Source organism: Maniola hyperantus, chromosome 22 (genome assembly GCF_902806685.2).
Source record: "Maniola hyperantus chromosome 22, iAphHyp1.2, whole genome shotgun sequence".
In the NCBI taxonomy this organism is placed as follows: domain Eukaryota; kingdom Metazoa; phylum Arthropoda; class Insecta; order Lepidoptera; family Nymphalidae; genus Maniola; species Maniola hyperantus.
Genome location: NC_048557.2, coordinates 11194924 through 11211584, shown reverse-complemented (window position 1 = coordinate 11211584; position 16661 = coordinate 11194924). Strand labels below are relative to the sequence as shown.

The window sequence follows — 16661 nt, the reverse complement described above, 5'->3', positions numbered from 1 at the left end:
GGTTTGTAAAAATCCCGTGGGAACTCTTTGATTTTCCAGGATAAAAAGTAGCGTATGTCATTTCCAGATCTTTATCAACACACGAAAATCACATCGATCCGTTGCTCCATTGTGGCGTGATTGAAGGACAAACCAACAAACAATCACACTTTCGCATTTATATTATTACGCATTTATAATCTTTATATGTAAAATTCAAAGTCCTGACTGACTGACTGACTTTTTCAAAAATCCCTTCTTAGCGGATGCCCACGTCATAATAGCTCCCTCGTACTATAATCTTCCAAATCTTACAAATCCAACAACTGACCAGCAAAAAGAGTAATTTATTACCTATTTTGAATAAATTATTTGACTTTGACTTTGACTTTGATCATGATTATGATTATGATTATATTTAGAAGACTACCAGTCAGGAATGTTGGCTCCATTAACCTTAAGAGTGTTATTCTAAATCACCAACCTTGTTTATGGAATAGGTAGGTAGGTTAGGTACCTACGTGGAAAAATAAAGTCTAGAATTGATTGTATCAATTTTCGAATTAAGAATCTGCGCAAACGCATCCCTGACGGCTTGTAATGGAGGTTTCACACAACGCGTGTTTTCACGCGCGTTTTTCTCCAGTCTGGTCCTCACTGGGTAATCGACTGTTTGGTAATAAGGTTTTTAAAATTTCATTACAAGTTAGACCTCGAATACGATCTCACCTTGAGATAAGTGATGATGCAGTCTATATTAGACTGCATCTTGAAACCCAAAATCATGAAAGGCAATTAGATATTTTTTTTAAAGAGATAGGTCTTATAGCAAAACAAAGTAGTGAATAAATCCGAAAACCGTGAATTTGTGATTACATCACAAAAAAAAATTAAAATGTGTTCATGAGCAAATAGTTTTTTTTTTTTTTTATATATATATTACAATAAAACTTAAAGCTAGCCTTATCTAATTACTATATAAATCATGACCGCGTGGAATGGTGCCAAGAATACTGGCTGCATTTCCGCGCTGGACAGCCAGGCTGATCCGTTGCGCAAAAAATGAGCCAGCCCTTCTGTCACCAGATGAGGCTATTATATAAATAGTTAGTATTTTCAATTTCCAAAGTAAGACAACTTAGATACCAAGTAGGGAATCATGAAAGGGCTTTGCGTGTACATTCTAAAACCGCAAACTAAATAAATTTTTATTTATTTCTATGTCTAGTAGTTTTTGATTTATCGCGCAAAATATCGCAAAAATACGACTGTATACGGAACCCTCGGTGCACAAGTCTGACTCGCACTTGGTCGGTTTTCGTTTTATATAGGTTTCATTATAGTATACCTACATTATAGTTTCAAATCAAGAAGTGTTCACCTCGAGAATAGCGCGTCGTGTGAAGCTACCGTAACAAGTTATGACGTCAGAACATGGTTGCAATGCCCCCTCGAAGCCTTTTGTTTATTACATTCCGACTGCCGACATCAGAGTTGAGACTTGAGTTTGTCAGTCAGTCAGTGTTGGTCCATCGTTAGCGGTGAAAGGTGTTGTTTCTTGCTGCAATACAAAAAGTTCGCGAGTTAAACGGTTGTTTTGTTTTAGTTAAGTTAAATTAACTTTATTTCAACTTAAACATAAATGGCAGTGCAGTGTAGTGTTTAATAACAAGAGAAGATTATTCAAAGGAATCTTGTTGATGTGAGTAATTATTTATTACTTAGGTACCTACTTAAGTTAGCTTTACGACTCATAAAGTTTATATAATAAGTACCTAACGGCTATATTATTAATTTATATACTGAAATAAAATATTGTCTATGAAAACATTTTTTCAATTTTACACAATCACAATTTTAGTGTGGTTTTGTGATTAAAAACGTTACTTAAATAAAAAACCGGCCAAGTGCGAGTCAGGCTCGCGCAACGAGGGTTCCGTGCCTACTGCAGTCGTATTTTTTCGGCACGATAGGTAATTCAAAAACTATCTGTTTTATTTTATGTTAAAGGTCTTGCATAGGTGAAGACCTTTCATATGATACCCCACTTGATATAGTCATCTTACTTCGAAAATTGAAAACATTGATTATTAAGTTCATAACCACAATTTAATTTTTTTTGTGTGATGTAGGTAAATTCTGCATTCTGCATGCCAAATTTATAAAATTTGGCATGCAGAATGCAGATAGCTATTATGACGTAGAAAGGATTTTCATACGCTAAGAAAGTATTTTTTAAAATTCAACCTATAAGGGGGTGAAATAGGGGTTTGAAATTTGTGTACCTAGTTCACGCGGACGAAGTCGCGAGCATAAGCTAGTCACAGATAAGTAGCTATTACCTATGACGGTATTCATGTTATAGTGTAAGTTATAATATTACAGTTGCATTGAGTATAATTATTTAATTTACATACTAATTAGCAGACCAATATTAATCATATACAACTCAGTATAACAACTGTAGGTAAATTCTACCTAAGTATAGGTTGCGGAAGGATTCGCATTATACTCACCTAATCAGTAGTATTATATACAGACTAACCCAATACAGAAGATATATTATATACAGAAGATCCCAAACTAACCGGCTCGTTGGAAAGCCTGGAGCACCGCAGAGACGTTAGCTCTCTATGCGTGTTCTATCGCCTGTATAATGGGGAGTGCTCTGAAGAGCTTTTTGACCTGATTCCACCCTCTTTTTTCTACAACCGCACCGCGCGCCACCGTAAGGAATTTCACCCTCACCATCTGGGTGTCTGGTGCACTTCGACCGTCCGCTGCGCCAGATCCTTCTTTCCACGCACGTGCAAACTGTGGAACCAACTCCCATCGGCGGTGTTCCCTCTAGATTATAACATGGGGTTATTCAAGGGGCGGACCAACAAATTCCTAAAAGGCCGGCAACGCATCGGCGGCTCCTCTGGTGCTGCAAATGTTCATGGGCGGCGGTAATCACTTAACATCAGGTGACCCGCCTGCTCGCTTGCTCGCTATATCTATTAAAAAATAAAAAAATAAAAAATACAGTGTTATTATCCCAAGAAAACCCATACCTACCATTATCCATCAGCCTGTTTGCGTCCACTGCTGGACATAGGCCTTCCCAAGAGCGCGCCACCACACACGATCCCTTGCTTTCCTCATCCACCCACTTCCCGCTACTTTCTTGAGGTCGTCAGTCCAGAGGGTTGGAGGTCGTCCCACACTGCGCTTGCCGATACGCGATCTCCACTAATGTGGGGTGATTCTCTAACTGTGTCTAACACTGAACGATAGCCACAGAGCTCATTTTTTAATCCGTTGAAGGTTTTCTACGAAAAAATATTTAACTACCACCCAGTGAAGCAGCAATGTAGAACCAACCAACCTCGGTGGCTATCATTCTGTGTTAGACACTGAGTTAGAGAATCACCTAGCAGAACACGTCTGCCCCAGCGGCCATCGGTTCTGCGGCAGACGTGGCCTGCCCACTGCCACTTCAGCTGGCTAATTCGTTGGCCTATGTCGGTCACTTTGGTTCTCCGACGGATTTTCGCGTTACGGATTTTGTCCCTCAGAGAGAGTACCCGACATAGCCCGCTCCATAGCACGCTAAGCGACTTTGAACTTGTGGACAAGGCCAACTGCCAGTGGCCTTGTCCACCTACCATTATGCGATTAATAAAAGAGGCCACCCTCAGCAATGAAGAATAGAAAACAAAGAAAGAAGCCTGCCTAAGACAAAGACAAAGTTGCTAAACAATAAAAATCTGGGCTGAAATCACAAGGCCTAGGTATCTGCGCACATTCGCTGTCAAGGTTGCGAAGTCCTTAATTAATTACGTTCAGTAAATGCTTAGTAATTTATACTAAGGGTGAGGTCTATAGACCGCACTCTGAGTTTTCTTAGATTTAAGCACAGAATATATTATAATAGTAGGTACTAACGTACTTAAGACAGAGATAAAACGGGTCAGATGTAGGTATATCTCTCACATAAATCTTTTTCAATTTAACTCAGTCTTAAGTTTGAGCAAAGTCAAAGTGCGCTCTATAAATCTCAGCTTTAGAGAGAGAGAGAGAGTTGAAGCATTAAAAAAAATTAACGCTTGCTTCGCTCGCGCTTATGTTCCCGCACCGGTTAAGCACGGGGCCTGTGCGGGTGTGCGGGGCGTCCCCTCCCCGTTTGCCATTTCAACCTGTCGCGTAGGTACTATACCTTATTTGGGTTTTCTGAAGCATTATAAAAACCCAGTTTATACGATAATCATGGAATGTTACAGGCAATCATTACATTATGCAGAAACGTTAAGCAATAACGACACAATCGCCATGCTGTGGGTCGATTACACCACGCGGGTTACTTCCCAGACAAGTCTAGTGGATTATTTGTTCATTCTATATAAAAAATATGATTTAAAAAAATCATTTGGAAATCCAAAGCCTCAATCCGCGTTCAATTCAAACGCCAGCCGTTCCACTATTATTGTAAAAAAGGAGGTTATGTCAGACTCTTTAGCACTAGCGTTTATAATTTTTTTTAATGAGAATCTAAATATATAAAAGGAAAAGGTGAGGTACTAACTTACTGACTCACTGAGTGATCTATCAAATCACAGCTCAAACTACTGGACGAATCGGGCTGGAATTTAACATGCAGATAGCGATTATGACGTAGACGTTTGACGACCTCCCTGGCGCAGTGGTGAGCACTGTGGTCCCGGGTTCGATTCCTGACAGGGGTTTGGAATTTTATAATTTCTAAATTTCTGGTCTGGTCTGGTGGGAGGCTTCGGCCGTGGCTAGTTACCACCCTACCGGCAAAGCCGTGCCGCCAAGCGATTTAGCGTTCCGGTACGATGCCTGGTAGAAACCAAAGGGGTATGGGTTTAATAAAAACTGCCATACCCCTTCCAGGTTAGCCCGCTATCATCTTAGACTGCATCATCACTTACCACCAGGTGAGATTGCAGTCAAGGGCTAACTCGTATCTGAATAAAAAAAAAAAAAAGACATCCGCTAAGGATTCTTAAAAATTCAACCCCTAAGGCGGGGTTGAATTTAGGGGGGGGGAGGTTTGGAATTTTATAATGGACGCGCACTAAGTCGCAGGCATAAGCTAGTTATATCTATATAATTACAAAACTCACGAGAAGTTTGCAACGATAGGTAATTATCTGCTTACATAAGATCACGATTGACGCGTCATCTAAGTGGCATTAGGTAGAGGTACCCTTCTGTTTTTATCATGTACCCGCCCCGGCATCGCTCGAGTTAAATTTTTGAAAATCGGTGAGAGTATCGAACTCCCAAAAATCCTACTTATAACAAGTGTTTCTCTATATTTAACTGTAGGTATGCCCAAATATCAATTTTCGTGAAAAAAACTGGCCAAGTGCGATGGTTCTGTGCTGCAATCGTATTTTTCGACATTTTGCACGATAAATTAAAAACTATAACTATTATATTTATTTATATAAAAATAAATAAAAATCAAGCAAGTTTGTCATTCGCAATATCTAGGTCAAGCATACCAGTTCGTTGATCTGATGTAATACCTCCGAAACCTGTTAGACATTTGAATTAACAACATATCAACGAGTACACCGATGCAATCTCTATCTCTATAATATATAAAAATGAATCGCTGAATGTGTTGCTGATCGCAAATCTCGAGAACAGCTGAACCGATTTCGGTGATTCTTTTTTAATAATATTCCTTGAAGTACGAGGATGGTTCGTACGGAATGAAAAATTTTAAAAATTTGAATCGACTGTTAGGCGGAACGAAGTTCGCCAGGGCAGCTAGTGTGAAATAAATACTTATAAATAGCTTCTACTATAAATATTAAGGAAACACTTAAATATAAAATCTATACTTACTAATAAATAAAATTAAAGTGTCTGTATGTTTGAACGGGCTAATCTTCGGAACGGCTGAACCTATTTTGACGGGACTTTCACAGACAAGTAGAGGATTAACCAAGGAGTAGCATGGGCTACTTTTTAACTATGTACACCGAAATCTCCGAGATTTCTGAATTTGCGTAATTTTTTTAATCGATAGAGAAACTTTGTGACATTTTACCCATAAAAAATAGATTCCAACTCCTCAATCCTGATGCTGCTGGGGACCTGACCACCAAGACTGATGGGGGTTAGAAACTGTGTGTTGAAGTTGAAATGGTCTGGAAAACCAAAGCCTTCGAACAGTGTGTGTTGCCAGTGATGACATATGGATCCGAGACATGGTCGCTAACTATGGGCCTCATAAGAAAGCTCAGAGTCACTCAGCGGGCGATGGAGAGAGCTATTCTTGTAGTTTTTCTACGTGATCAAATCAGAAATGAGGAGATCCGTAGGAGAACTAGACTAACCGACATAGCTCAACGGGTTGCGAAGCTGAAGTGGCAATGGGCAGGGCACATAGTTCGCACAACCGATAGACGTTGGGGTCCCAAATAGGTACTGGAATGGCGAATTATAAGTCATCATAATATTATAATTCTATTATTTTTTTGGTAGTCAGCCGATTTACAAATGATTCATTTGGCATTGATTAGGTTTTTTTTTAATTTCATAGACTAGCGCTTGGCTGCAAGACCTGCTGACAAGTGATGATGCAGCCTAAGATGGCGCTTGCCTAGAAGATGCCTATTCACTCTTATTAAAAGTGGAGAGGAAAACTGATGCTGTAAGGGCATTCCATACCCTAGCGGTTCGGATAAGAAACGAGGAAGCATATCGCTCCGTACGTGTCCGTGGAATTTTAACAGCTACCTACGGATGCAGACCTTGTCGATGTCTTACGGTACGATAGTGAAAAAGTGAAGGAGGGACCATGTCGAAAAGTTATTGAGCACACGCTCCGAAATAAATCCTGTAGAAAAGAGGTTCCCAACTTTATTTGGTTATGGAACCCTAATTGATATTGCTTTTTAGGCGGAACTTTAGCTGACTATTTTGATAAATCCATACTAATATTATAAATGCGAAATGTCCTTCTGTCTGTCTGTCTGCTAGCCTTTCACGGTCCATCCGTTCACCCGATTTTGACGAAATTTGGTACAGCGATAGCTTGCATCCCGGGGAAGGACACAAAAAGTAGCCTATGTCACTCTCCAGGTCTTTATCTATACCCATGCAAAAATCACGTCAATCCGTTACACCGTTGCGACGTGATTGAAGGACAAACCAACAAACAAGCACACTTTCGCATTTATAATAAGGGTACTGATTATTAATTAAGCTATTAATTAAGTAGATTGTTTATAGAACCACAAAATGTACCTATGTGTTATGTCATTAGGGACCTTGATGTCAAACAAACATTTATTTTAAGGTCCCAGGCTGTATTTTATTGTTAAATTTTGGAATTACAAGGATATTTACTTATTATGGGTATATTTATTATAATATATATTACATTATGCTTACATAATATTAATTAAATTATATTTTAATAGGAAGATTCATATGCTCATATTATCAATTATTTTATTTTATACTAGCTTATGCCCGCGACTTCGTCCGCGTGGACTACACAAATTTCAATCCCCTATTTCACCCCCTTAGGGGTTGGATTTTCAAAAATCCTTTCTTAGCGGACGCCTACGTCATAATAGCTATCTGCATGCCAAATTTTAGCCCGATCCGTCCAGTAGTTTAAGCTATGCGTTGATAGATCAGTCAGTCAGTCAGTCAGTTATTCAGTCAGTCAGTCAGTCAGTCAGTCACCTTTTCCTTTTATATATTTAGATTCGAGCATATTATCATAAGGACATACAATTCCAATCTTGTATGAATTTTATAAATTACTAGCTTATGCCCGTGACTTCGTCCGCGTGGACTACACAAATTTCAAACTTCTATATTTTTACAACTTTAGGTATTGAATATATTGCACGATTGCTGCATGCACGATATGTAGTTGATACTTATGGTATTTTTCTGACTATAAATAATAAGAAAAAAGTTATTTAGAGGTCAGAGTAAGAATTAAAAATCAATCAATTATTGTCGGACGGATCTTTGTTAAAAAGATTATTCATACTTTAAAATAACGATATATTATACAAATGAGTTTCCTACATAATGTTAAGTATAATTTTCATCATCATCATCATCATCATCAGCCTGTGGACGTCCACTGTTGGACATGACCTTCCCTAAAGAGCGCCACCGCACCCGGTCCTCAGCCTTCCTCATCCAGCCACTTCCCGCCAGCTAAAGTATAATTTTAGCATCAGGTAAAATAATAATCCAGGTAGGCAATACTTAATAACTTTTAATTGAGGAAAATAATAATAAATAACTCACTAAAAAATTAAATATAATTACTCAAATTATTATACAAAACTAGCTGCCCCGGCGAACTTCGAACCGCCTAACAGCCGATTCTTTTTCAGGAAGTTTTTTAAATTTTTCCCTCCCCGTACTTCAAGAAATATTATAAAAAAAGAATTAGCGAAATCGGTTCAGCTGTTCCCGAGATTTGCGATCAGCAACACATTTAGCGATTCATTTTAAAGGGCAAGACCGCCCGTGTCTTAGGTATCATCTATGTAGCAACAATGGTTTTAGATTTTATTTAAATTCCTAAAACAAACAAAGTGATCCTATATAAGGGTTCATTTTTTCTTTTTGAAGTATGGAACCCCAAAGATTACAAATAAGTAGCTACCTTCAAGTGGATAAACCATAGAGTTATGATAGTAGATCACTGGGATAAACAATATAATATATTCCATGTCAGAGTAGTAAACAGCGCCATAAAAGGTAATCAAATACATCGAGTCAGCTAGCTATACGACTATTTATTTATTTATTTATTTTATTTTTTACATCTTATTAGAACGGCAGTGCCACTTACACTAACTAGATAATTAATAATAAATTTAAATACAAATAAAGGTACAAGAAAAAAGACATAAAATACAAAACGATAAAAAATCAAAGGATTTTGAATATGTACGCTGAGAACATTGAATGACATATTCATGCAATGCTCTCAGCGTACTTCAGTAACTCCCGAACCAGTATTATAGACCCATCATTAAATGGGTCCCATTGAGCATTATTGTCCAAAAGCGCGTTGAACGATGACTATATCGTCGTTATTTAATATTATAAACACTTTTACTTTCATTGTTAGAAACAAACCACAAATACCGCTAACTCGCTCTTTCTAAAATAATAATGTATTGAAAAGTGATATTAGTTTATACCGTGATAGCTTAGTCGTTGACCTTGGGCACCTCCTATTCAGGAGATCGGAGGTTCTGGTTCTAAATGTGGTCTATATGCAGTAATCTAGGTACCACTTGTTTTAACGGTGAAGGAAAACATCGTGAGGAAACCTGCATGCCTGAGAGTTCTCCATAATGTTCTCAAAGGTGTGTAAAGTCAATCAATCCGCAAATGGCCAGCGTGGTAGACTATGGCCAAAACCCTTCTCTCTGAGAAGAGACCCGTGCTCTGTAGTGAGCCGGCGATGGGTTGATCATGATGATGATCTAGGCATTATCTAGAACTGCTGCCGAGGATTGCACGACCAGGTCAGAGGGCTCGAATCGAAGAATTTGAGTTTTGTGTCATCCTGTGGTTACGTTGGAATGCCATCAGTACCCTTATTATAAATGCGAAAGTGTGTTTGTTTGTTGGTTTGTCCTCCAATCACGTTGCAACGGTGCAACGGATTGACGTGATTTTTTGCACGGGTATAGATAAAGACCTGGAGAGTGACATAGGCTACTTTTTATCCCGGAAAATCTAAGAGTTCCCACGGGATTTTTAAAAACCTACTTCCACGCGGTCGAAGTCGCGGGCATCAGCTTGTTATAATACAATTTATTTTAACTATAAATTATAGCTCTACTATAATTATACTAGCTTCTGCTCGCGGCTTCACCCGCGTGGCCTACAGGAAACAAATGGATTTTTTTTCAGAAACAAGCATTATAACATCAGGACGGGCGCCCTGAACAGCACCGAATAACACATAAGTATAACCTTCCAACCCCCATTTCATTCCTTTATTTGGGGGATTTTGTAATAGTCGTTTCTTAGCTGACACCTAAACTCAAAAAAAAACCTACTTTCCAAATTTTAAGTTAATAATATCAATAATTAAAACTTTCCCATACAAACTTTCATCCCCTATTTTACCACCCTTATGGGCAAATTTTCAAAAAATCCTGAAACACGTATTTCTTGATTTGTGACCGAGAACCCAACTACCAATTTTCATGCAAATAACTTGAAAAATGACGGACTTTCATACAAACTTCCATCCCCCATTTAACCCACTTAGGGGTGGAATTTCGAAAAATCCGTTCTTAGTGGATACCTACTCTGTACAAAGAATAGACCCTCCAAATTTCATGTCTTTAGGACCAGCGGTTTAGGCTGTGCGTTGATATCTATGTCAGTCAGTCAGTCAGGACTTTGAATTTTATATATATATATATATAGCGGTGATATCCTAGTGTGAAAAAACCCTTCTCATTCTGAGAAAACACCCATGCTCAGTAGTGAGCCGGCGATGGCCGATGGATGTATGATGATGATGATAGGTGTAAATAAATGTGTTGGTGAAACTATGTAGGTTTTATTACGTTAGTATCTACTATTATATTATCTTCTCTGGTTTTATACACTACTAGACGATGCCTATACGACTTCGGTAGGTAAGTATAAGTCCCGCAAATTGCTATTGCGCTGGAACCATGTCGTCATATTGACGTCAGCTGAAATAAAAATATACCATCAGCTCGAAACTTCAGTCTAGTGCTGGCGGCCACGCGCATTAACAATTTGTGGAACTTATACTTAATGCAGATATTGACATTTATCACGACTATATTACCCTTTCCCCACCACCTAAGCTCATTTTACTAACTAATAAACTACCTAGGCAGCAGTTTAAAATTCCACGAGTGTGGAATAGCTATTTTTTATTTTATTTATTTTATTTATTTATTTATTTTATATCTAATTAGAACGGCAGTGCCACTTACACTAACTAGGTGATTAATAATAAATTTAAATACGAATAAAGGTACAAGAAAAAAGACATAAAATACATAACGATAAAAGATCAAAGAATTTTAATTTTAGCTATGTTATTACGAGTAATACCTACGCATGCGGGATCCAAATATAGGAACCTGCGTTATCTAGACTCGCACAAAATGCTAAACATCTGGCCCGCATGCTGCTGCATTTCAGATTTCCAAGTTGTGTACATTGTACCTCCCTACCTACTAGTGATGTAACGAGTGTCATATTTTCGACATTCGAGAATGCGAATGCGGAATATCTGCAGCCAATATTCGCGAATGTGAATGTGAATATTCAGTATTTTGTTTAAATTTGGCGCCATTTGTATTGAGATATGTTGTAGCCGTATGGTAATAATTAAATGCGGCAACGGTGAAAGATGTTTATTGAGAGCCGGCTTATGATCTACTCTTGCTTATGGACTAACAATACCAATAAAGAAATCTTACATACTATTGTTTTAATCTTATTGCCTAACTACCTAACCTACATAATTTTGCATCACCTCTCTTTCAATCCGATGTGCAGGCAACCTACTTCGATATATTGAGGAGTTGCATTTTTATGTTACAGCTAATATGAACATGCTTGCTACGTTTAAACTGACAATTCGTACATATTACAGTATATGGCTTGGTGACCTTGGCGGCAGTCCCGTAACCAAATGATAAAGAGAAGACTGATAATGTGATTACGAGGTTTTTTTATACACTAGCGACCCGCCCCGGCTTCGCACGGGTAGCTTATTACAGTTTTCGTAAAGATATAATTTAAAAAAATATAGCCTATGCCACTCAGGAATAATGTAGCTTTCTACTGGTGAAAGAATTTTTAAAATCGGTTCAGTAGTTCCAAAGATTACCCCCTACAAACAAACTTAACGACATTACCTCTTTATAATATTAGTATAGATTAAACAAAACATAAGAAATTAATGGATTTTGTTTTATTAACCAACTATTACTATATAAGTAATTTCGCGGAATGCGAATGCGAATATGCAAAAATATGCGAATATCCGGGAATGCGAATGCTAATATTCGTTGCATCACTAGCTACCTACCACTTAGATAAGATTGCATTACTCACGAACTTCTACATAGAAAACGTAGATAGGTAGGTACCTATTATGCCTAGAAAGAAACGAAAGAAAGAAAAAAACGTTTATTTTTGAAAGCTGTGCCATACATTACCAGTTAAACCTACGGGTTAGCAGAAAGTAATGTACCTAGGTACATCAGATTTTTAGAGCGTTGTTTCTGTCGTTGAGCCCAACAAAACGTCATATAGGTATGAGTGAGAGAGACAACGCTCTACAAAGCCGAAACGTCATTGTAAAGGCCGATGTTCATCACTTTCTGCCGCGTATATTAGTACAAATGTCAAAATGGCTGCACGCACAAGTGTCAAACTAGGACATACACCACACATAGTTGCAAACTTGAGACTTGAGAATTTCCCAGCCTATTGTCACTTGTGTCAATACCTATTGTAAACATAAATACGTTGACATTTAACATTGCCTAACGTGTGAATGAGACTTGGAACCATCTGATACACTGTCGTTATTCAAAGGACGAAACTGACACACAACGACCTCTGTACCACCTGGACAACACGCTGGATGGGTGTCATTCCGAAAAATCTAAAAACATCTGACTGACGCTAGAGGTCACCGAACGTTGCATAAGTAGGCCGGACTCGGAGTCAATGCCGCGTCGTAGGCGGGGCATTGACCCGAGTTTTGCACGCTATACATTGCGGATTTGAAAAACTACAAAATGGGGCAAATGGTTATTAGCACCTATTGGATTGTGTTTAGGTAGCTATAACGCTAATAATAACGCTAAGTTCTTGCTAGCGTTCTTGTTACAGCCTGTATACAAGAGGACAAAGTCGCGAGCGTCAGTTATAGTATATATTTTTATAATAATTTGGAACTAAAATGAAGTTTAGATTTAATTTAATTTATTTTAGTTTTAACTTAATGATTTTTTTTTTAGATTTAAGTTTATTAATAGTTTAATTACTTCTTTGATATAAATCATTAAATGCATATATAAATGAAGTTTTAATTGTACGTTTAACCTTAATTGAAGAACGTTACCGTATTTTTAATTGTAACACGTTTTGAGTGTTAATTCTGTTATAATTACAATACTCTTAGGTATCAGTCATCAAAGTGTTGATAAAGGTGTCCTTTGTTTAATCGTCTCTCCCAGGCGTGTTGACACACTGCATGGTTTGAGAATTAACAGAAATTATGAGAAAAATAAGAATAAGCCTCACAAGAAAGCTCAGAGTCACTCAGCGGGCGATGGAGAGAGCTATGTGCGGAGTTTCTCTACGTGATCAATTCAGGAATGAGGAGATCCGTAGGAGAACTAGAGTAACCGACATAGCTCAACGGATTGCGAAGCTGAAGTGGCAATGGGTAGGGCACATAGTTCGGAAAATCGATAGACGTTGGGGTCCCAAGGTGCTGAAATGGCGAACTCGCACCAAAAGACGCAGCGTTGGAAGACCCCCACTAGGTGGACGGATGACATCAGACGAGCCGCAGTGAGCCGCTGGATTCAGGCGGCGCAAGACTCTGGCGTGTGGAAGTCCCTACAAGTGACCTATGTCCAGCAGTGGACGTCTATCGGGTACTGCGGTGCAGTGACCACGACTCATGCTGTATAGACTATAGAAGCAGGCGTTATTTTGCGGAAATGCGATATGCACCGCCCGCCCTCCCACTGCTAAACATCCAGGAAAAGCCAGCCACCAAGCAAGCAATACACACCACTACATAAATGTTCTCAAAGACGGCTAAAGTTTTCCAATCCTCACTTGGCCAGCGTGATAAATAAAATGGCCTAAACCCTTTTTATTCTGAGAGTAGACCCGTGCTTAATAGAGTGCCGGGCGATAGGTTAATCATGATGATCATTAAAAATCGATAAATTTAATTTTATTTAATGACGTTTTAAGTAGGTAGGTGTCAAAAATGCCGACACGATACCTAATAATCGTTATTTAGTTCAAATATAAACTCAACACTGACAAGTTGTAAAAGTAAACTATGTAAATTGCCTATGTATCGAAATTATTTGCAAACTGAAGAAACGACAAAATCAGCGAAACTACAAGTAGGCCACAGGTTTGGAAATCACAATGTTTGTCGACGAATAAAATATGCTAATTACCTATGTTATTTTTTGCCCAGTGTTTTATTTATCTAAATATATAAAAGGAAAAGATGACTGACTGACTGATCTATCAACGCACAGCTCAAACTACTGGACGGATTGGGCTGTTTGGCATGCAGATTGCACATAGCTATTATGACGTAGACATCCGCTAAGAAAGGATTTTTGAAAAATCAACATCTAATTAATGTCATTGTCTAAAGGGGTAAATCAGGGGTTTGAAATTTGTGTAGTCCACGCGGACGAAGTCACGGGCATAAGCTAGTCTGGGTATGAATCTGAGTTAAATTGATCATCATCATCATGATCAACCCATCGCCGGCTCACTACAAAGCACGGGTCTCCTATCAGAGTGAGAAAGGTTTTGACCATAGACCATAGTCATGGCCAAATGAGGATTGGTAGACTTCACACACCTTTGAGAACATTATGGAGAACTCTCAGGCATGCAGGTTTCCTCACGGTGTTTTCCTTCACCGTTAAAGCAAGTGGTATTAAATTACTTAAAACGCACATAGCTCCGAAAAGTTAGAGGTGCGTGCCCGGGATCGAACCCCCGACCTGACCACTAGGCTATCACAGCTTCAGCTGAGTCTACTATGTGGGGTAGATATTATTATTTAAAAAAAAAAACTTTTTTATTCAAATGAACTTTTACGAGTACTTTCGAATAGTCGGATGCATCTACCACTGGTTCGGAATGCCTTTCCTACCGAGAAGAACCAGCAAGAAACTCGGCGGTGCTCTTCTCAAATATTTGATATAGGTACAAGATTATGCATGTATAAAATAGATTTGGATATTATAGTGGCTAGCGCGTACATTTGAGAACGCTCACGCCATATTTGCTCTATGTGTCAACTGTCATGTCAAAATGTGGATTTAAATAAAATCATAACTTATTTATGGTTTACACAACCATAGAACAAATTCAAATATTTACTTATACTATTCGTACCAAAAAATTGATTCTTGGTGATTCACTCACTGTACACATCGCTGCCGCCAATTCACAAAAAAAACCGGCCAAGTGCGAGTCAGACTCGCGCACTGAGGGTTCCGTGGTACAATCGTATTTTATCGACATTTTGCACGACAAATCAAAAACTATTATACCTAAAAATAAATAAAAATCTGTTTTTAGAATGTACAAGTAAAGCCCTTTCATATGAAACCCTACGTGGTACAATAATTAATAATCTTACTTTGAAAGTTGTAAATAGTAATATTAGTTCATGAACACATTTAATTTTTTTTCTTGTGATGTACCACAAATTCACGGTTTTCAGATTTTTCTCCTAATGTCTGCTATAAGACCTACCTACGTGCCAAATTTCATGATTCTAGGTCAACGGGAAGTACCCTGTAGGTTTCTTGACAGACAGACAGACAGACAACGAAGTGATTCCTATAGGGTTTCTTTTAAGGGTCCGTACCTCAAAGGAAAAACGGAATCGAACGAAACCTTATAGGATCACTTTGTTGTCTGTCTGTCTGTCTGTCTGTCTGTCTGTCAAGAAACCTACAGGATACTTCCCGTTGACCTAGAATCATGAAATTTGGCAGGTAGGTAGATCTTATAGCTGACATTTGGGGAAAAATCTGAAAACCGTGAATTTAGGGTTAGATCACACAAAAAAAAAAATTGTGGTCATGAACTAATAATTACTATTTTCAATTTTCGAAGTGAGTGACTATATCAAGTGGGGTATCATATGAAAGGTCTTCACCTGTACATTCTAAAACAGATTTTTATTTATTTTTATACATCATGGTTTTTGAATTATCGTGCAAAATGTCGAAAAAATACGACTGTAGTACAGAACCCTCATTGCGCGAGCCTGACTCGCACTTGGCCGGTTTTTTCCTTTGAGGTACAGAACCCTAAAAACTTTAAATTAACTGGAAACAACCTAAAACTTGGGATATCAACTTCGACCACTGTACCGTAGACTTAGAGGCCGCCATGACTCACGCGGTGTGCTATTTATAATTAAGGAACTTGTTTTGATTGGCACAAATTCGACGTTAAAGTTATATTAAAATCGGGCCAGGGCCTCACCGTGACCGATTTAAGGCGAAACACCTTGATATTGATATATTCACATATAAATGGGTAGATTCGTCTATACTTTGCATTAATTAAGGATGTAAATTGTAAATACCTCTGATGCAATAGGTATCCCTTGCCTTCGTCGAAATCGGTTAGCTGCCGATTTTTGATTGACAAATTTTTTGGGACTTTTCGCATTAAATAAAGTAGTCTACACTAATATTATAAAGCGGTTTGGCACCGATTCTAAGCACAACCTAATTTTAGAGTATTCGCACCCTCTTCTTACTATTGTAATGAAAAGGACAGAAGCAGTTTGACATTTCTAAATTTAATTTTTAGATGGTAAAACCCGGTGATTTTAGCACGCACGTCGCGAACCTACTGTTTAA

At 38.3% G+C, this 16661-nt stretch overlaps 2 protein-coding genes across 2 annotated transcripts in view; one reads left to right on the top strand and one right to left on the bottom strand.

Annotated features, from left to right (window-relative positions):
• LOC117992749 (uncharacterized) overlaps positions 1 to 16661 on the bottom strand; it is a 229281-nt gene that overhangs the window by 128962 nt on the left and 83658 nt on the right. The window lies entirely within an intron of this gene.
• The window catches only part of ldd (lipid droplet defective), a 77611-nt gene continuing 62464 nt past the window's right edge, over positions 1515 to 16661 (top strand). The window contains exon 1 of the mRNA XM_034980464.2: positions 1515 to 1681. The gene's annotated coding sequence lies outside the window, so the exon portion shown is untranslated. The remainder of the gene's footprint in view (positions 1682 to 16661) is intronic.